The sequence below is a fragment of the Corvus brachyrhynchos genome, unplaced genomic scaffold (assembly GCF_000691975.1).
Source record: "Corvus brachyrhynchos isolate BGI_N302 unplaced genomic scaffold, ASM69197v1 scaffold281, whole genome shotgun sequence".
In the NCBI taxonomy this organism is placed as follows: domain Eukaryota; kingdom Metazoa; phylum Chordata; class Aves; order Passeriformes; family Corvidae; genus Corvus; species Corvus brachyrhynchos.
The window spans coordinates 2,178,862-2,201,359 of record NW_008236509.1 but is presented as its reverse complement, the minus strand read 5'-3'; the positions used below and the strand labels follow the sequence as shown (position 1 = coordinate 2,201,359).

The window sequence follows — 22,498 nt, the reverse complement described above, 5'->3', positions numbered from 1 at the left end:
TGAAAAAAAACACATTTTATCAAGAAAATAAAGGGAAAGTCGAGGACCAAGGCTGAGGATCTCACTAGTTCATCTATCTCCTTTTCAAGTTTAAGCCCATAAGTGCCTATAAATATTTCTAATTGTTACTGGGAGGAAATAAGGTCACTGAAGTCAGCCATGTGCTCAGAGTATTTAAGCTCCTGGGTCCCAGCTCAAATGGGCATCTATCAGGAGTTGTAGCTCTTCACAACTTGGACTAAAATGAGTTGCTGATGTCAACTTATTTTTAAATAGTTGAGTATGCACAATGCAAATCTCATTATCTCTTCTGTTCTGCTCTCTGGGCCTACAAAGACTACCCTGGCACTGGGAATTGAGTTGTTTCTTCCTGTGAATGGTGCTGCCAGCTCCAGGCTAGTGATCTACTGGGTGTTACAAAAATGATGCCACCTTTTCATGTTCTCTAGCTTGTTGATGGCTTTTTTATCTCTTTATTGTTGTTATTTATTGGTTTATCTCTTTATTGTTGTTATAGTCACCTACTGGCAGAACATTTGTGAGAAATACAGATGTATTTTTTCTCCAGGTAGATTGATAGCACAGGGTTATTTGGGGTTTTTTCTGGTTTTTTTTTGGTTTGTTGGTTTGGTTTTTTTTTTAATGTGTGTGTGTGTGTGTAGATTTACTTGTTACTTGGTTGGGTTTTTTGGGGTTTCTTTTGGCCACGTGCATCCGTACTTCATTGTTAAGGAGCAGTTAAAGATTTAAGATAGGATTATAGGAAAAATACCAAAGGAACCAACAAAAGCTCCCCCTCCCCACAGATTGCAGTAATTTCTGAGCTTTCATAGTTTCTTTTAAATCAGCAGAGAGATTTTTACTTGTGTCAGAGGTATGGTTCTCAATGTGGATATTTTCTAGAGGAAGATTTTAAAGTGAGAGCAGAATCCACAACAGCTGATCACAGCTTAAGTGGTCAGTTGCTAAAACTAATTTTCCTTTGACAACCAAATACCTTCTGTAGAGTTCTCAGGTTTCCTGTAGCGAAAGAACAGAGACTACCTGAGGAAATATTGTGGATCCTGTAGAAAGGATATCGGGGGGAAAAATTTTTTAGAGTAAAAACATGTATGAACTATTGGTACTCTACAATCATTATGTTGTGCAATAGCCTGAAAACTGCCATCTGGCACGGAGAATAATGAATACAAACGATATGTTCATAGGGAGAAATTCAATAATTTTCAAAGGAAATGTATTGGCATCACTCTGGAGAAATGGCTGGATTGTGACTTCCCATTTGATGTGTTTTCTTAAAATTATCTCCTTTCTAGTAGCAGTGATAAAAGGACATGAAAACAAACTAATAGGGGTTTTAAGAGGATTTTTGTAATATTTGTAATTTCTGAGAAGAAATCTGCTGGGTGTGCTAAGATAATTTGGGCAACACAGTCAAAGCAGCTGTCTAGGTTCCCTTTTAGGATTTCCCATCACTGAGGGACACCTACACCACGTCTGTGCTGAGTCCCTCACTATTGTCAGCTGATTTTCCTCCCCATTGGACATTCTCCAAAGGATGGATGCAGGATGAGAATTTCTTCGGACAGGCCCAAGAGAGATTCAAATAACGTTCCATTACATGGAGATTGGCAATCTGAGTTAGTCTTTAAGCACATATTGATTTGATCATCTCCACTCTATTAAAAACCATTTAAATCTGCAGGACAGCCTGACAGTGGCCTTCAAACACATGAAAACTGAATATGAATATATATATATATACATTTTTTTCTGGTGTTGCAGCTGTGCCCCAGTTTGGAAGTACATTTTCACGTTACTCTGGATCAGTAGAGAATTGTGCTTTATGGCTCCTTGATTTTGAAATCTAAGGCTTTTCTGAGAGATATATATTGGATATTCATTCACATTAAAGTTCAAACAGAGTTTTATGGGGAGTAATAACACAAATTATATTGAAGTAAAATTAAGAATTCCAAATGTTTTATTGACTTGGGCTCTGGTAAATTCAATTCTACTTTCATTTCAATGAGTTTCATGGCCCACTGGAGATGTAATTTGTTAGGTCTAATTAATACTCCTCTGCTTATAATTTTTATACAAGACCAAATATATATTAAATTGAAATAAAAATTCATAATTAACTGCACTAAAATATCTGCTCAAACCCCCTGATTATAAAACAGACCCTGTATCTTTTGTTGTTAAATTTATATGAACAGAAACAGCTGTCCTGGGGTACCTACAATTCATGTCTTGCGTTCAAAATTACAAATTTCTATATGATTTACTTTATTTTGCTAGAAGTAGTTGATCTTTTCATTTCCTCAGTGCAAATAAAATCAGATAAAAGCCAGCTGACAGTAACCATTCTTGGATCTTCTGGAATCCATTTCAGTAAGAGTCATTGCAGGTTTGAAGCTGTTAAAAAGGCAGACATTTTTCTGTGCAAACCTCTGCCTGTGGCTGGAGCAACAGTTAATTCTAATTAAAGATAATTAAGAAAGAGTTACACTTGATTGATTTTTCCAGCTGGTTTTTATATTTGGGTAGTCTGAGGACCAGAGGAACAAGCTCATTCACAGATCTTCAATGCATTGAAAATATTCTCAAATTGCACACCAAAGTAAACCAGCTTGTTGGTGAAGGTTCCTCCATACATTGTTCCTGAGATCAAATGAAGATCTCTTTGTACTGGCAGAGAAGAACAAAGATGCCTTGTTGTAAATATACTGTAAATAATAATAATCAAGCTGCTTTTGCTCTGTGTCCATCTTGCATATCCGTGTGATGTGGGAATAAGGTATCCAGAAACACTAGAGTTAAAAAATACCAGAAGAATAATTTTCAGTCACATACGAGGCAAAATATTATCCTCAATAGAATGGAAATCGAGTTTTTGATGGAAATGTTTTGCCTGCTAAATGGAATCCTAGAGGAGGCTGACAGAAACATATTCTAGTTAACATTTGATAAAAACTGTAAATGAAATATTTAATTATGAGCATAAGACAACAGCTCTGTCTGTAACCTTTTTGCAGCTGGGTTGATATCACTTTTCCTGTCTTTGACAAGGAAATTAATTGTGTTGCTGAAGTGTGAACTTAAAGCCGTTGAGTGTCCTTTGTTTTTCAGCAGCACTAGTTTATATTCAACTGTTGAATACAACTGGATGAGATTTGCTACAACTCTGAGCAATGCTTTCCATTATTTCTTCCTGTGTCACAAGGTTTCTGGTTCCTGGTGAGCTTGGTGTCCCCCAGGACCTCTGGGACCTTTGCTGCAAAAGAGCTTTCCAGCCAGTCAGCCCACACACTCTGCCCTGGTGCATGGGGTTGTTTCTCCCTGGGTGCAGGACTTTGTATTTCCATTTCCATTTGTTAAACTTCATAAAGCCCATTTCTCCAGCCTGTGCTTGCCTCTGAATGGCAGCACACCCATGTGGTGTCCCTCTCTGTCCTTCCCACTGTGTGACATGAGGGATGGGCCAGCCACTCATGTGCCTCTCAGGACTGTATATTCCGAGCGTGGAATATTCTTTTTCCAAGCATGTAATATTCTTAGAGTACAAAAGATTTCTGAAGGATAGAAAAGGATTGCCCTTACCTTTTAGAAATTGGTTGTGGTGGGAGTAAAGCATCTCAATGCCTTTGTAAATACTGCTACAGTTTGAACAAGGTAGTGTCCTGATGTGAGCTCTATAGCTCAGAATTAACTGTCAGCTACATCTTCCTGCACTAAAATGTCATTGTTTTGGTCTTGACTGCCTTATTTTTCATTATGTCTTAGGCTGCTAGTACCTCAAAACCCAAAATCTGTTAAAAATATGATTATTTACACACGAAGTCAGTTATTAGACTGAAAGCATATCGGGTGAGAGATTTTGATTTCCTTATAGAAGATATTTTATATATATTTTTATTTTTAATTGTCCCACTTTTCATCCTGCTCTTTCATACTGTCCAGAGTATCAAAAGGAGTACGTTCTGGTTTATTGCTCATTCCACAAAGAAAGACATTTAACACAAACATGGTTGCAGTTTATAAATGAAGATCATCCTCATTTCTCAGAAAGAGAGGGGCTGACCACACATGAGAACAGTTTACATTTAGAAGAGAGCTATTTCAAAAAGACTCATGGCCTGCTCTGGTACCAGGAACCAGGGAGGGCACTTTCAGAGGTAATGCTGTGGAGAAGATAAGTTTGGGGTTTTTTGCATGTGCATTGTAGATATATTCAGTGGCTGATTCGAGAACATGTCCATTATAAAGTTTTCTGCCTGTGTTGCATGGAGAAGCACACAGAAGCTTTATGCTCTCCTGGTGTGTGTCATTATGTGAGGCAAGAATGATCCTCCCATCTGCTCCCTGTAGCTGAAATGTACTCAACTGATCAGCACAACTGAAAAAAAAAAGGGCCACCAAAATCCCCAAAGCCCAATTACTCCATCTATCCATGCCTCTGAGGTGAACTAATGGAAGTTGTTACTGACAAAGACCTGAGAAATAAGTGGTAACTCCAGGCAAAAACTGTCAAACCTGATCACTTCTTCAGGTTGCTGAAGGAGCTCTGGCATCCTCAGAATGGAAAGAGCCATGTGGGGGCTTAGGAGACTACAGCAATCCCTAGATTTTAGCAAATAACACGGTGCCACCTGCAGAATGGAATAAAGGGAAAACCTCTCGCACCAGTCAGCTTTTCTGCAAAGGTTGGAAAGCTTTTGTCATTACTTCAATTTATAAATGTTTTTCAGAGTGTTGCCTGTAAGTGGTATCTCAGTCCATATGGATGCACGGCATCTTCCTTCAGTTTTTTCGTGGTTGGAAAGCAGCCTTAGTTCATTGGGGTGTTTCTGGAATGCTGTAACAAACGAGAGGGGATTGTAATAGAGCAGTCTAATACAGTGTAACAACACAATAAACACTATAAAAGTCAGCATTATGGTTAAGTGACTACTGCATTTAAACCCAGCAATAACTGAAATCTGGGGTCACTGGCAATTCTGAAGAAAAATGCCCTTAAATGAAGCAATAGCTAAAATAACCTTAAAAAAATCCCTAAATATTAAACCTAATTTGGGTTGAAAACAATTCAGATCAGCCTCAAAACCTTCCTACTCTTTTGGTGTTTGGTTACAGTTCTCAGTGTGCAGGCAAAGAGCATTCCACACAGAAAGAAGAATAAATGTGGTAAAAAGGACTTTGGGGGATGTTTTCAGCCTTTCAGTCTCACACCTGCCAGGGCTCAGTGTCCCTGAGCTGTGTTATGGTCAGAGGAATTAGGCAAAGTCACAGGAGCTGCCAACGAGACAGATAATTTCTAATTCAGCATGTGGCTGATGGTTTATTTTTTTCCGCACCATTGGTTTTTTTATTATGTTTGTTTTTCTACTCTTTTTTTTTTTTGTTTTTAATTGGGAGGTTTATTTCATTTATATGTGTGGCTCAATCACTAATGCATTTTAATCTCTACGGCATCATCTGAGAAAAATGGAATGTGAAAAGCTATGTACATCTGTTTATAAACATGTTACTGAGCACAGCTCTTTGCCAAGGGAGAAGCATCCAAGATGCTTTAATTGACAGTCCAGTTCAAGCACACACATCTCATTTGTGGATACCTCCACCTGTGAACAGCAATGCCATTTATCTTCACATCTCCACTGAATCCATTTGCAACATTATAAATTGGGACACACGTGGATTGTAGGCACAGTGAGCTGAGCAGTGAAAGTGTGTTCATAGGCAAGGTGCACAGCAATAATCAATGTTCATTTTCATGAGTGAGGTACAGCCTAATCAGTCACAGAGCAGAACAAAGAGGGGGTTGTGTTGTGTTACTCAGGGAATGACCAGATGTGAAAAAAAGGAATTTTCAGTGGATTTTAAAAAGGTCAGAATAAAGAAGTATCAAGTTGAAGAGTTCAGCTATTTTTTTCTCAGACTGAAAGAGTTGAAAGCTTTTTTTACCTTTCTTCAGAGAGCAGAATGATTTTGAGTCAAATGAGGGAACTGAATATTTAAAAACTGTCAACAGAACACATTGTTAGGCATGCACACATTTGTTAGGATCTATGAATGTAACTCATTTTCTATTCAGCATTCAACCCAATTTTTTTCTTTTGAGGCAATTTTGCATTTAAATGTGATAAATTGTGGTGTCTGGGCCGGCAGGGTAAAACAGTTTTATTCGTTCATGGTAGAGCGATGCTGTAAAAATTTTTCCAATATGAAAATTGTGAAATACTGTTTTTGGTAAGATTTTTACTCATAGGAAATCTGTGTTTCCAACTGAAGATTTCACACATCTTTTTATTTAACTGGTTCATACTCTAAGGGACAGATTTTCAGTCAGAGTTCCATATGCATACATATAACCTGACCATAAAAATAACATTATTTACACGTATAAAAACTCCCCATTACTGCAAACTTACGTCGAGAAAATTGACTCCATGGGGTTAAGTACTGAAAGTATTATTTTTCATCAGCAGAAGTCAAGAGCAATTTTTTTGAGAAGTAGGGGTTATTCAAAAACTCCAGTCAGAAATGTGCTTGGCATCACTTAGATAGAGACATACGAAATTTGGCTGGGGACTTTGTTGGCAGGGTGTACCCTTCATGTAAGACAGAGACACATGCTTCTCAAAAACCCCACAGAGCTTCCAAACCAAGGCCACTCTCTCACGTTCTCCTTGTGCATCATTCTAATTGTGTGTCTCCACACCATTTAGATGCACAAAGAGACAGAATTGGAGCTTGCTTTTCAGTCATGCATAATATAGATAATCATCCTCCCTCCCACATCTCTTGTGCATGCTCTTTAAATGAGACTACTTTTTAGTCCATTTTAAGCTGAAATATCTAGTGGCTTAATAACAGCTGTTTCTCTTTAAAATGCACTTAGAAATCCTGTTTAGGGTGCTAATTTGCTTAAGGATGGAGCCAAACTACATTTTCTGTTTAATAAGAGCTCTTTCTGCATTTTAATCTCCTAATCAACAGTAATAGGCTATGGATATATAGAGGCAGAGTAGTGTTTTTTAAGAGGGGGCATTCCTAAGTACTCATACATGATTTTGTGAAATGGGTGAAGCACTTCAAGATGCTCTTCCAGCATCTCAAGTATTTTAGTTCACCCAGTCAAAAAAAGCCTGACTCACTGTGACATCCGTGGGCAATGGGGATGGTGACTGAACTCAGAGTGGCCTAAAATAAACAGGCAGCCCAAGACAGCCACATCAGCTGCTCATAGCTGTTCAGCAGCACAGTATTTGCCTTTCCAGCAGACTGGAATATTCCTTCTGCTTCTGTGGGGCTGTTTTGTGTTGGGGCTTTTTGTTTGCATGTTTGTTTTCCAAAAGTGAGACAGAAATGGCTGTCTTCAACTCCCGGAAAATTGGCTGGGGTAATGGAAGAGACTTCAATTCAGGCAAGGCTCCCAGTGTTGCAAGAAGCCCACGATTCCCCAGCCCGCTTGTCTGGGCAGCTGCCACAGCCAACAGGCAGCTCGGAAAGCCAGAGCTGTGGCACAGAGAATCAACCTCATTTCAGCTCCATGGCAGGGAGCCAAAAAATCCTAAAAGTCATGGCTTGAGCGAGGAGCTGAGTCCCCGTTAGGAGCATATGCAGTGTGCTCCTGGATTTGTCAGACCTTTAAGCAGCAGCCATGAGCAAATTAAATGAGATCCCAAGCTCCCAAGCAGCTTGCTAGATGGGAAACCGAATGTATTTCCAGCAGAAAGCTGCCCAAGTTTTGAAGGAATTAATCAAAACAAATATGTATTTCTGCAATCTCTTTTGATCTCAACAAATTAGCATTGTTTCACTGAAAAACTGTCATCCAGCTGTAATAATATTAACCCTTGATTTACCCAGTGTCTTGGTAAATAAAGTGTCTTTTTCCTGATTTCCTCTTCTGCTATGAACACTGCTTAACAAGGAATAACAGGTTGTACTACAAAAGGATATATATAACATATTGCCTTAACATGGTTTTAACATACTGCCTTAATCAAAATATACTCTTCTTCTCTCTCCTCTCTCTTTATACTCATGTCTCCCTCAGTGTTCATGATTCTGGGACAGGAACTTGTCACTCCTGACTGCAGTGTGCGGTAGTGGCTTCAAATGACATGGCAAAATCCTGTGTTTATGTGAAAATGACCCACCCTTTCTGCCAGTCACAGCTTCTGGTATTTAACAGCACAGTGTCTGCCTTGGTGGTCTAGATTGGCTGAAAATCCTTCTATCCACATAGGGAACTGCTGACCAGTGACTAAGGAATGTGGGGGAATAAGGCACGTAGAGATGCTTCCTTTGCAAGCGCAGCGGTTTGGGCACACTGTGAGCTGCTTGCAATGACCTGAGATGACTCCAAACCCACAGGAGTTTAACCAGAGTCAGGGACTAAGTATGCCCCAAAGTCAGGTTCTGTGAAGTGAAACCTATGTGTGTGTCTCTCCTGCTGTTTGGTGGTCGCAGCCTCATGCACAAATCCCCAAACTGGCTTTAAACTTGGTTATCTGTGGCAGCAAAGATGTGCGCAAACAAATTTATCCTACAGAAAGAAACCGTCACCTGCCCCTCAGCTTAAATCCTCTTGGACAATCAGCAAGGACAAAGGAAGGGAATTAGGATGGGACTCTGTTGTCGTACCTACAAAGCCATTAATTCCTAAGTGGTTTCACATACAGAAACCTTCTTTCAATTCCGCTATACCAAGTATTATTGATTTTTTGCTGTTGCAGCAGTGCCTTAAGGACCTGACCGGGGCCTCTAGGCGTAGATGTGTTATATTTTTATAGGCATGCAAGACAGAGATAATTCATGCCCTAGGCAGTTATCAAGTCAAAAAGCAGCAGGTTGTTAAAAATATATGGGGAGAAAAGAGGAGTAAACGAGACGGTTAAACCTGCACACGAACCAGTAGACGAGAATAATACTGAAACAGGAAGATGAGGTTGCTATTTCTCTCATACCATGTGTGAAAATTAATTAATGTTAATCACTGCAGTATTACAGGATAAAGCAGTGGTTTCAGTGCTTAGGACGTGAGTGCATTCATTAACAAAAGACTTGCTTGTTCTTGCATCAGGCATACCACAGGTCACTGTAGACCCACCAAATACCATCTTGTTAATGTATCCACGCTGGGGTGCTTTCATCATGCTGTGGGATATTAATTAGCTCAGGCAAGGTAGCAGGGATAGCAGTTTTAATGCTATTGGAAGTACCAAATAAAAAGCAGGAAGTTACATTTTATTCTGCATCACAGCACATATTCAAAGCTGAAAGGACTGCTAACAGGACTGCTTGGGATGAGGCTCCACAGATGAAGGCAGTGAAATTTATGAGGGTTAATTTCAGCTAACAATTATTGTTTTGAAAACCACTGCATGTGGCATGCTTATACAAGCCTCCCAGGTAAAATCCATTCCTCCTGGAAATCCCTGTTCCAATTGTCCTTGTTGAGCAACAGAGAGGGATCTGCACCCTTTAAACTTCTCTTCTTGTTCTGCCTTAGAGCACTGGCATATTGATTTTAGTTTTTGTATCTCATTTATTCAATTACTGTAATTGAATAAATATGAATATTTCTTCCTTGTCTTCCTTTTTCTTGCAATGTTCTCACAACTCATTTAGTTGGGAGCACTGGGGGTGTCTGAGCCTCAGCATTGTGACAGCACAACCATAGAGGGGTCAAGACAATCCGTGAGTGGAATCAGTGGTGGCATCTTCCTGTCATGGAGTGTCATCCCAGAAAAATGCTACTAAGAGAGATAAGAGCCTATTTCTAAACTTCAGTTATCAGTCTTGTGCCTAGTGTGAATATATCTTTGCACCTCTATTTCATGCACAGATTATCTGTGGATTTAGGATATGTAGAAACTAGATCAGCACCTGCAGATTTGAAGTGTGTTTACACAAGCTGCATCTTTATATTGCAGAGTAGAAAATCTCGATGTTCACTGATTCAATGTGTTCATTGAATTAATATCTTCTTTTTATTTTTTTAAAAATCATACCAACTCCTTCTTCATTGACTGCCTTCCAGTTTTCATGCATGCTGTTTTCCATGCTCCCATAGCAAAAGAAGGAATTCTTAGAAAAGTTCAGTAACAAAAACTTACTGTAATAAAAAAAAGCAAGTATTTGACTGAAGACATTTATGCTGTGCTTGTGTGAAGTATAGTAGGAAGGAAGCCAATCATTTTCTGTTCATTATTGTTTAAAATACCACCATGTCTGTATAAACAGAGCCCTATTTATACAAACAATACAATAAAAGCACTCACATATGCTATAATTGCTGATAAAATTACGTGTTTATGCTACACAGTAGATTGGCTGAATGCATGTTGGAAATTACAGCACTTTAACTGCAGGTTAAAATGTGTTATTGAAAAGTTTATTTTATGTTTTATATATAAAATAGCAGAATTATAACAGTAGTACTAACTTTTAAATACTATTAATGGCTAGTGCTCTGTTATTTCATTAAACAGAGATCTGCTTCTTCTAAAATAATCTCTCAAGCTCATGGTTATTTTCTTTTTAAGGCAATGTGATAGCAATACTATATTGTATATTAGTCTGCACAAGAGCAGCTGTAATTCAAGAGTCAATTCTCCATTCCTCAGACAATAAGAACTTTATGACAAGAACTTTGCCTTACAGATATGTGTGTATAATGAATAAATGACAAGTTCTTACCAGATAGCAACATTATATTCTTTATTGTGCTTGGGCCCTCACTTACAAAACAGCCAAGAAATGTCAAACACTTAGATAAATCAGCTCTTACTGAATTTTAGTTCTCTGGAATCCTGCACACATTGATGAGAACAAGTCCTTTACTGCCGCGAGATAAAATACAGCTCACCCCTGAGGCAGATGTTGCAGAAGCAACGTGTGGATGAGAAGATAAGACTTCAGAAGGTGTTAGCTAGTGCCATACTAATTGATTAGTTGCCATTGCTGAGAAGAGATTGTCCTACAGAGCCCCAGCCATCAGCTGCCTGCTGAGCTAGATGGAAATCAGTGGGATGAATTCAGTAGGGGATTATTTCAGGCATTTTGTTTAACAATGACTCCTTAAGTTCTAATGTATTCTAGAAGAAATTATGCTCCAAAGATTAATAAGCAATTGATTATTTTCACTGAAGTTATTTTAAGAAAAAGCTATCTCCCACTAAAATGGAAAACCCCATCTTCCAGCATTGCAAGCTAATAAAGATCTTGGACTTTCTTCAATCACACCTTAATAACAGCAGTAATAGCTTGTGGTGCTTTTAAGAACAGGGTTTTCCAAGGCCAAATTCCTTGTAAGGCATTTCAATTTCACAGCCTGGAATAAAAGCCCAGGTTTTTGGAAAAACACAGTACTGGAGGGTCTACAAACAAGATGGGCCTCTTGCTTCCCAGGAGAGCAAAGGTGCATCCAGGGGCCTTATGTTAAAATACAAGCAAACATAAATTTCTAAGTGAATGTAACAGTGATTCCTGTTAGATGTCTCTTCAGGGCATTTATTTTTCTTCTGTGAGATCTGGAAGTTAGACTAATAGATGACAGCATGTCCCCCTGCAAATGGCTCTCCAGTTGAGAGGCTGAAGACTATTGTGCCCTTTTCCCAGTCTATTTCTAGAGTGGTCCTTTTTGACTCACAGAAATCCATAGCAATATATTTCCCAGGTATCACTTTGAACTAAATGGATCCACTATTTCCCTCCCTTTTAAAATTTTCTGAGACAGATGTCAGCAATAACCTCAATGCCTCTCTGATTCTTGTTTCCTTTTCCTTCTTTTCCTCTCTAAATGAAATCATTTTTGAAGCTGCTCAGAAAATCCAGATGTAGCCTAATAAAAGGGAGAAAAGGATGTGATTTTCAGGAATCTGCCATAGTTCTTTTAACCATAATGATTGCAAATATATTTCCATTTCATACATCTACCTAGATGGTTCTTTGAACACGAAATACCACGGGTGACCATGATGTGGAATCTGACCATCTAAAAGCAGAAAACTTGCAAACACTTGTGAGCTGCTCAACACATCCATTTTATTTTCTTAGGCTTGGAGCCCAAAACATTCCAGGAACTTTCCAAGCACAGAGATGGATCCTGTCTTTGACTTTGTGTCGTTACTAACAAAAAATTCCATGACATTTTGTTGATGTGTTTGTCTCACTTAATACAACCCCACATTATGGTGTTCATCAAATCCGTGCGACTGAACTTCTGTATTCACTGCAATACACACAAAGCTCTTTCTTCACCTTCAATGTGTTGTTCTGGCATAAAAATCTGTGAACATTGACATGAAAACTTGCTGAATGTCTTTTTTGTTTCCCTAGCATGTTCATGAAATAGAATGAGAAATCATGACGTTTGAAAATTTTTTTTAATGATTATGCTTCACATAATTCATAAGTAATTTCTAGGCCCTAGAGGTTCCCATGACACATCAGAGCTACTGTTGTTGTTAAGATAATGGAATTAAGTGGTATGTAGGTGATATAGATTCTGAAATGCTGGCACTGTGCATTCATGAAGCCTTCTGTGGGCTGCAGAATGATGGAGCTCCTAAATTTATCTCCCCTTGTTTGCCTAGGTAAGCAAACAGATGCAAAACCCAAACATGCAGAGCTAATGAATTCTGTAAGAACTCCCTCCTCAAGCCTAGCAAGGGATCACAGCAGGAACAAATGCTTGACCTCTTGAGTTTAATAACAAAAGTTAGATTCTATCCTCAGAAATGCTGGTAAAGCTTTTAGTTTCAGCAGATAAATATTTACATCTGAAAGCAAGGGTTTGACCCGAAATAGAGTGGAGTACATGGTTAGCATTTATCTGAGGCTTGTTTTCCACTGTCAGTCCATGGCTGAAGAATGGAAAGGTGCCCTTTGGAAGTGGTCAGGAAACTCTGATAGCCAGATCATTGCTGTTCTGAATGTGACTACTGCAGAGCTGGAGGGCACCTGCAGTCTGAACATCTGTGGAAGAGTGAGGGGAAGACTGTCACAGCTCAGTTCCAGCTGCAGTCGTGTCTGGCTAATGAGCAGATGGAGACACTGGTGGTTAATGATTTCTTGGGGTGGCCTCACAGGGGTCACCACTTTGGGTTCTTCCTGGCCCTTACTTCAGAGTTAGGACAAAGGCTGAAAGCTGCTCCATGGAAAATGGCTTTGGCTGATCCTAACATATTTTTCAGCAACCAAACATATTTCTAGTGCTGAATAAACAAGGCTCAGATTCAAAGTCATGTGAAGACCCTCACAGCAACTATTTCGTTGTTGTTTACTCATTAGCCTAAAACTTCTGCTCCTTCCCTTTGTCCCCTCCTCTCTGTTCTTTTGAAGACGAATGCTGTGAGGAGCAGAGAAAGACCTTCAAAATGACAAAAGGAGTTGGAAAAAAATAAAAAAATATCACAGCCCACTACGAAATTATCCTTGCACTGCACTGGGGGCTTTTGGCAGATACACAGAATCAGAAGAAACAGTGACCACAGATTTTATTTGTCTACTTTTCAACTCTATATATTAAATTAAAAAAGAAAAAGTTACAAAAATGTACAATACCTTGTTCTCCATTCAGCCAGATGAACAGTCCAGTAGAGTAGAAATTGAAAGCAATTACCTGATCTTGAACTGGTGGACAATTTTATCATTTGTGGTCATAAAGTTTCCATGTTGTGAAAGTGCATCACATGTTTAATAGGATTAAATAAATATTTTTAATGTCTGATGCTTCATGCATGTGTGAAAGAAACAATATACAGTGCATTCCCAGGTTATTTTTTTCATGAAATATTTCTTAAAATCAACTCCACAGAACATGGATAAACTTGTACCTTCCACGATCACAAATGCATTCTCGCTTCCCATTTCCATTGCCTAGAGTGCATTTTTGCAATGGATTGTGATGTTTTTGTTTTTACTGATTATAATCTCTCCCTGGAGAAATACCAGCTTACCTATATGCTCAGTATTTCCCCAGATGCAGTATAAATGTGCTGCTGCAGACAAATTGCATACATATATCAGAGGGCAAAAATGGACCTTCTCCTCAGATCGAATCCCTAGTCTTTAATTTAGGTGAGCGTTTGATTCAGAACTTGTCTTTGCAACTGAAATAGAAAACTGGTAGAACAGTCTCCCAGGCTTTTGGAAGAGAGACAGAAATAATCTTATCTTTGTACAGTCCCTGCTGGTCTTTTTAGCAAGAATCTCCCAAGAATGCTCAGCTAGGACATACTTCAAGGAAATGACGCCCTTTATCATCGCACTGAAATGTAAAACATTTGGGAAGTGTGGTGATATTTTCGTCAAGAATGTTATTGTAGGAAATTCTTTCGTTAAGGAATTGTGAACTAGCTTGTTTTCCTTGCTCTGATGCTGAGGTATCATTTACTTGAGCACTGCCTTTAAAGCAGCTGTTAAAAAAACAATAGGACCACTCATCTAAAATAAAATAATATAATTAAAAAGTAAATCACTGCTGACACCAAAGTGTATTTAAAAGCAGCTGCAGTCAATAAGATGGTTGGATTTTAGTTCACAAAAATGAAAGGCATGCAGCCACATGGGACCAATAATGCTCTGTGATTTATAGTAGAAGAGTTGTGCAGAACAAAGCAGGAGAAATGTGGACCTGAAAGTAGAAAAAGAAACTGTAAATGCTTAAGGCCTTAATGTGTAAGTTCTTGTGGAGCCATAGGAAGCAGTGATTAAGAGAAGTCTTTGAGAAGGACTGATACAATTGGGACTGGTCAGGAAGAGAGAGGCATTCAGAGCAGTCCCTGCCCCTGGAAAAGGTACAAAGAACTACATGTAAAACAGGTGGAAAATAAAAAAACCCTAATTACTTCAGAACTCTGATCATATCTTACAAAGTGTTAAATTTGGATTCACCTGGTCATGCTTACGGCAAGTAGTACCTTCTTCAAAAAGAGTCATAACTTTTGTATAGTTCAGTTATTTCAGAACTAAACTAACATTATTCGTGAACAATATCTGCCCTTTCAAGTGTTCTTGCCTGTTGTATAGAGCACTTCTGACTCAGAAAATGAATAATTGATAAGGTGTAAGCCTGTGAGCAATTGGGATCTTTTCAGATCTTTGAGAAAGAAATTTGCTTTCATTTCTAAAATGAGCAGGACATTTTGGAGAAATTGTAGCTGGGTGGTTCAGAGCATTAAACCGTGGCTCAGTAGAAGTGGGTTTTGCTCCCAGAGTTTTCACAAATGTTTGTCTGACAGGAGGAAAGTCTACAGGAACAGATAATGCTTAAAATTTCAGGGAATTCTAAAGTTTGAACATTGACTGTGTTTAACTCATTAATCAGCTGGGTGGTGGGGGACAAAGACCGTGTAAGACAGCAGGAACTGTTCATCAGCAGAGAGTACAGGATCTAAGTCCCCAGACTTTGAAAATATTATGTAGATTTTCCTTACTATCAGAATAGATCTTACTGGAGACTGGATTTTCTTTTTTCCTGACTGTAGGATTTCTTTCTAGATCATATTCTATCTTCTCTTTTATTTCATTTGCATAGTTCCTGTGAAATGTTCTGTCCTCTGTTTGGGTTTTGGCACAGCAAATAGCACTGTACGAAGTCTATTGGTGTGCAGAAAACTTAGTTTTGACATTATGACTGTCAAGACTGAATGGAGTGGCTAAAGGTCACTTGTTTTCTGACTCGGGTAGAGATGGATGAGGGTGAATTAATCGTTGGAAAGGATTTTTTCTGAAGGTTGATTTTTTTTTTTTTTTCCAAGCATAGATAATAATGCAGTGAATCAAAACAGGATGAGAGATAGCAGGTGTCCAGCTTTGTGGATGGAATTAGGGGAAAGGAATTGCTCAAAATTTTCACCTCCCTTCCTTAGACAAGTGTCCTCATTTATAAGCCAGTTACAGCCAGGTGCATATCAAAGGAGATCCACTTGTTCTTCAAAGCTGTGCCTGCTCAGGGTCTGGTTTACAGTTTGCCTTTTAGGTGGCTTTAACATGGGTTTTGGCTTTGTGAAAAGTGTGGTTTGAGCCGTAGATTATCCTTATCTGTTTGTTAGTTTGCACAAAATTAATGTAGTTAATGTGTTTCTCAGACAGCTGGATCGTGCTCACGGGATTAATCAATGTTTTAACCACAAATTTAAATTGATTATGGATGGTGCCATGTTTGCATGTAGCTGCTTTGGTTTTCAGAAAGTGGAACAACACGTCATTCAGTGTAGGAGAGAAAGTTTGGTGCCCCCACCTTCATTTGTGGATTACCTGGTGTCACTTCGGAGTTATTACATCAGAGCAGGGAGAGTGTCATTGTCAGGCTTACTCTGGCAAGGCCTGTAGTGTCATCGTGGTGCTGAGGTCAGTGCTGGAGCCTTGGCAGTCAGACAGACAACTCTGTCAGGGTGCTTGGAAAAAAAACTTTCTGAACTGTAAGTGGTTTATTTGGTCTGCTAACTTTTCTGTACTTTCTGTGCACTATGGTGCAAAGGATTTACAGGAGAGCTCTAGAGCTCTGTTATTTAAAAGCATTTTAATATTCTTTGAGGCAAGGTGCCATGAAATACAAAGTGCTATTAATTGGTTCATCAGACTTGAGAGAATGCAGCAGTAATTGCATATTTAATAGACTCTCACCATTTGCAGTGGTGCAGCAACCCAGCAATTCTGTTGTGAGCAAACATTTCCATCGGTTTATTTCAGTGTGCAGCTGCAGTGTCAGGAGAAGGCAAGAAGGGACAACCCTGTGAATTTTGGGTGCTTTTGCCTTAGAAACATGAATGCTGAAAACATTTTTTCTGATTAGCCACAGGATGATGTATTCTTAAAGTTACTCCAGTGGACAGAGTCCAAGCACTGGCTTGGTAAGAAGATGTGGCATTTACCCTGCTTTGCTGCTCCAATTATTAACCACTTTGGAAGTTTGCCCTTCAATAACTGGGCTGTTCTAATCTCTTTAGAGATTAATAAAAAGAAAAACAACCTAGTTTTATTTTAAGAGATAGCAAAGCATTTTGATAAAGTGGCCTAACACGTGGAACTAGGACTTCAGTGGGTACCAGTCTGGTCTGGTGCTTTTGTACAAATAAAGTGGTGAATGATGGTGGTCTTCAGAGTTCTTCTGGAAATCCCCCAGCAGGAGCCTGGTGTCAGAGTGGACTCGAGGGAGAGAAAATAAAAAATGAGGGAAAAGAAATATCTGTACATAGTAGCCCTGATTTAAGAGAATTGAGCACAAATCTAATACTGTACAATCCTGATCACAGAGTTACTAGAAACGAGTTTATTAGAGACCTAAAGGAATACAATTGAGATGATCACAACAGAAATATGCACTTTACTAAGGGAATGAGAACTACCAGGGCTCTATTAAATATGCAATTACTGTGACTTTTTTTGGGGACTGAACCTGCCATGGAATATTCAAAATGCCTGTTTCATGGCATAAGAATGCATTGTGTCATGATAACATGGCTAGCAGCTAAACTCTAAAATTTAAGCCTAACTTCAGAACATCAGCTTTAGAGATAAGCCTATAAACAGGTCAGTGTACACACAATTTCAAAACAACCACATTAAATAACAAAGGATGCACCTCACAATAAGCATTTTTAGCAGTGCACTGAGGCAACAGCCTTAAGGTGTGTCCTTACCAGTCAGTGGTATCTCACAGCTAAAACCAAAATACTTAGTTTATCTATCCTGACTTTGCTGCCGTGATTGTTTCTCAGTAAATTCTTATTTTTAGAATTAACATTGTGAGTACAGTGCAATATGGCAAATACCTTCTTTTAGAGTGCATGCCTCTGTTCATGATCCTTAACTCAGAACTATTCTGATAATAAAATAACTACATGAGAGCTGCGCTCACCAATTTGATGTCCCTGGGTTTTTCCAGAGCACTTTAGGGATGTTCCTTAAGACAAACACCTTTGTTCATGTCTGGCTTATTACAGAGACAACGTCAACCATTTACATCTGGTTACTACAGGATGACCTGCGGCATTGTGGCTACAGGGTTTAACTCTTCGTTTCCTCTTCTGTTGGTGCTTTTCCAAACAAGCAAATAGAAACCCAAACGGTACTTTCTACAGAGGAATTGTTAGCTCTTCCCTAGTATATTAATTATATCAAGTGCAGATGTCACTCTAGTAGCATCTCCTACTGTTTTTAATGCGGTAAGTATTATGTAATTCCTCTTTTAATGTTAATTATTCAGTGGCACATGTAAAGTGTAGTCATATTAACTGATGTAAAGATACTTGAAGCTCTTGAAGCAACAAGTATTGTGGGCACCAGGTAGGGAGATAATGTTCATCTCACTTCCTACACTGTTCTGGGGGAACAGTTAGTGCTAAATAGCTTGCAAAAACAAGCAAACAAACAAAAAAACACCCAAAAACCAAACAAACCCTCAATAAAATACCATTTCCCCGCTGTTTAACTGCTGGAAAGCAAGAGTGAACCCTCAGAGATGGATGACAACATTACCTACACCCAGACCACTGAAATTTCTAAGTAGCAAGGAAATTTTCAGGGTCAGTCTCAGTTTCTGGATTTGCCCCCAATGCTGTGGATGGGGAGATGCACTTCTTGCAAGAGAGAAGCAAGAATATTAACAGGGTTCAATGAGAAATTGCTCCAGTGGTTTAACAAGGTCCACCTGAGTGTTTACTGCACTAAGGATGGGGTCAGACAAAACTGTCAGGGAGAGGCTTCCACTGAGCCATGGGGTCCAGAAAAGACCCCCTTGCAAATCACACAGTGCTGAGCTGCTTTTCAAGGGGAAAGGAGTTGCAAGGAAAGGAGGTGGTAAAGGGAGCCGCTGACAGGAAAAATGGCAACGCCTCCACTTCTTGGAGAAATCTCTGACATTCCTCTTAAAACCCTGCTCTCCTAAGTCCTGGAAGATATTGAGATGACTTTATCCCAAATCCCAGACCCAGGTGTTTTGGTCATTAAACTCTGAGGCAGGTTAATGTCAAAGCATAAACCATGAGGCTGTAGTGTGCCAGAGGAAGGCCCCACATGGCAGTGTCCTGTCACAGCACTGCTGAACTGAATGTGTTGGGCATGGGAAGGGATGTTAAGTTGATTTCCCTAAAGGAATACTGCTTTCCAGATTACAGAAAATATAATTCATGGTAGGATCCTCAATTCCTCAATTTGTTAAAAAGCTGTATTTCTGGTCAGATGTTTTGGTGAGTTTGATTTGGGGGTTTTTCAGAAGAAATGGTAAAGGGTGGCTTAGACACGATACCTTTACTGAAGGGAAATTAAGCTGTTGTGATTGCCTCTGTACAGCAGCTAAAGCACATTGAGAAAATTTTATTGTGCATCCTGAATGGAAAAAATCCCCTGCATTGATTTGTCAAAGTGCTATCAAGGGTCAGGAAAGCTCACCCTCTGAGCTAATTTGCTGGTCTTATTTAAAATCCCTTGCTATTATCCAAATAATTATTTCTCCTCTGTTCAGGCTCCCACATTTGGCTAATGTGTAAGCAAAGCATCAGGAAGAATAATTGTGACACCTGGAGTCTCACTGCCAGCATTTACCAGATGACAGAATTGTTCTGTGCCCCCACTCCCTGGGCTGTTTCTCAGACCAGACCCAGCCTTCTCCTGAGGTTTCGTGCTGATATTTAAGCAGTTGAGACTCACTTATTCCTAGCATGCCCAAGAGCCTGTCTCAATGCTTTCATCCTTGACTGTTTTGAAACTATTTCCAGGAGCCTGAGCAAAAAATGCTGTAGTTACGTGAATATGAATCTGATGAGTGAACCTAGTGATTTAAACCAGTTTTATCATTATCTCCAGTGAATGCAGGTTTTGTTTTGCCACTCAGTTGCATAACAGCTGCTTTATTGCACACAGAATCTGTTGGATTGCTGTCTGGAGTTTTCTCCCCATTTGTTTTCTGGTGTCCAAACTTTTGAGAGTTTAAAATAGCAGTAGCTTTGTAGCACTTAGGTTCAAAGGCTGGGTTAGGCTAAAGGATCGATGGAACTGGGAAATTTAAGACAGGAGGAGGTCAAAAGGGTGTGTGTTGGATAAACCTATTAAGCAGAGAGTAGGAGTTGCACCACTTAAGGTCAGCTCCAAAATCTAGTTTGATCCCCTACTTTAAAAAGTAGCCATGGTGAACTGTAGTAAATAGATTTTCCCTTGGGTTTGGCGAAGTAATTTAGGATCTCAGAATGTTTTCGTGGTCCTAGAGACAGCAAAGCATTCAATGTACAATGAAGCAAAATGTGCCGTAGAAAATCATCATGCAATCAAGAAGTGGATTCCTGAGGGAGACTGTTTTCTAAGGAATCTGCTCAGGCAGAGAAAATGAGAGCTCAGATCTTCAGAGCATACCTAGGGCTCATTAACACACACTGCTAAGCTTTATACTCCAGAAAACATGAATTATTGCTTTAGTGGGAACACCCCAGATTATGTAACTGCACCTTCATGGAAATAAACCAGCACATCTGATTTTCAATGTTGCCAGTAGCAACAGCTCTGTTATCAATTTCAGCCTACATTCACCTCCTGAAACCTCCACCTCAGTGAAAGGAAGCCCTGTGGGACAGGTAATGCAGAAGGTTGTTAATGCAAAGTGAATCAGTGCTTTTGGGATCTGTAGTCAGATTAACAATGAACACACTTCTTTTTGCATCCCATCCTAGTAATTTAGAATTAAAATTCCTGTAATACCCTTAGAAAGCTTATTTCAAAACACACAGTGTCAGCTAACATCTGCGCAGTCACCATCCCGAAATCCTGAAATGGTGAAGCTTTAACACGTATTTCCGTATTTTCTGGGAAATGTGGACAATACCCACATTTGGGGAAAATTCTCAGCCTGATTATCTGACAGAGAGGTTTTTCTTTGTAAAAGTGAATACAAAATTGCTAAGTATCCAATTCAGGAAAGCTTTCCTGTACAGCACAGCAGTTAAACTGGGACTGTCTGAGGTGCTGGCTTATTTGCTCTCCCGAAGCAGGGATGTTTTCAGGCAGTAACAATTCAGAAATAGATTTAAATGCCCAGCTCTCCTTCTGTTTTTATTCAGTTTCACCCCAGCAGTATTTCTGTATCTATCTCAAGCCCAAAACTGTGTTTAGTAATTGATTGGTTATTATTAAAAGCCTGGAAATTCCCTCAGACTTTCATAATTGGTGAACTGAAAAACTCAGATTTTGTATTCCCTGAAATGACATTACCTATTTTTCAAAGGAAATAAATAAGACCTTTTTAATTAAAGAAATGGCTATTTGTACAGAGAAGTATTGAATTTGTAGGTACTATGATCAAATAATGAATTCCATTCAGGCATGTTTATATATCTTATAATATGTGTGGCTTTCTCAGCTGCCACAAAATTGCTGTCATAAACATAGAGAAGTCAAAGTAAAATGGGCAAACACAATCCTGGTATAATTCCACTGGCTGAAATGCATATTTGCTGTTTTTTAAGATAATTCTAAACCTGTGCTAGTGGCTTTAAGTATAATCTGCCTGAATCTAAGTCACTCATAGATTTAAACAGAATTTAGTTGTCATGAAATGATAAAAATAAGCCTTTGTTTTTAATTATGGGCTTTTTTCCCTCTCAAATGAAGCAATTTGTGACTAAAAGCTTAGCCTTTTCAAAAGTGCTCTTTCTTAAGAACTGGAAAAAACCAGCTTTTGTACATACTTTCCTAAAAACATCTCTGCATGTTGAACTGCATCTTAGCACTGCTTTTATCACAAAAATATTTTATCACAGAAAAGACAACTACTTCCTTTTTCTTTTAAGGTTTTTACAAATTTCAGTAATGTGCCTACATCAGTGTCCCTTTTCATTCAAATACATCTGCAAAACCGAGGTAGGCAAGATTTCTACAGATTTTATCAACACAAGAAAACATGCCATGCTTTGAGTAATATACCATGGAAGTCCATAATTTGTTGAGTATTAATTAATCAGGTATTTTGCATTAGATAATACTTTAAATGCAAGACTGGGTTTTTATTCTTCTCTGTGATTTCTGTTTGTCTGCACACAGTGGAGGTGGAATGAGGACAATTTATAGCAATCAAAAAGACTGATCAGATTTTGAGAGCACCCAACTATCCCTCCAAAGCACTACATCATTCTAATTTTTATAGCATTTGGTTCCCCACAGAAATGTGCAATACACTTTTTTATGCTCACCTTATCTCTTTCTCCTTTAATAACAAATTATTTTTGAGGGGAAGGATGATCCTGCAGGGGAAGATGCTATCTTAGAACTCAGATACGTAGGTTTGTTTGCAGAAGACATTCAATTCATCCTCTGGGAACTGAAGATAACGTTGCTTTTTCTACTTTTTAAGAGTCTTGTGAAAATGAATCCACTGTGGATAGAAAGGCATTCAGACAGTGTGAGGAGTGTTGTGGAAGGAATTAAATGTTCTCTGTTCTAAAACAATGGAATGAATGCCAAGCAGCAGCAGTATGAAATGAGTGAA

At 38.9% G+C, this 22,498-nt stretch overlaps 1 protein-coding gene and 1 long non-coding RNA gene across 11 annotated transcripts in view; one reads left to right on the top strand and one right to left on the bottom strand.

The window, feature by feature from the left end:
• The window catches only part of SPON1 (spondin 1), a 175,985-nt gene that overhangs the window by 118,096 nt on the left and 35,391 nt on the right, over positions 1–22,498 (top strand). The window lies entirely within an intron of this gene.
• Positions 3,971–22,498, bottom strand: part of LOC108444716 — a 69,170-nt gene continuing 50,642 nt past the window's right edge. For all 8 annotated transcript variants that reach the window (XR_001859360.1, XR_001859359.1, XR_001859363.1 and 5 more), the window contains 2 exons: positions 22,203–22,384; positions 3,971–4,861 (listed from right to left, as the gene is read on the bottom strand). This is a non-coding gene — a long non-coding RNA (uncharacterized LOC108444716). The remainder of the gene's footprint in view (positions 4,862–22,202; positions 22,385–22,498) is intronic.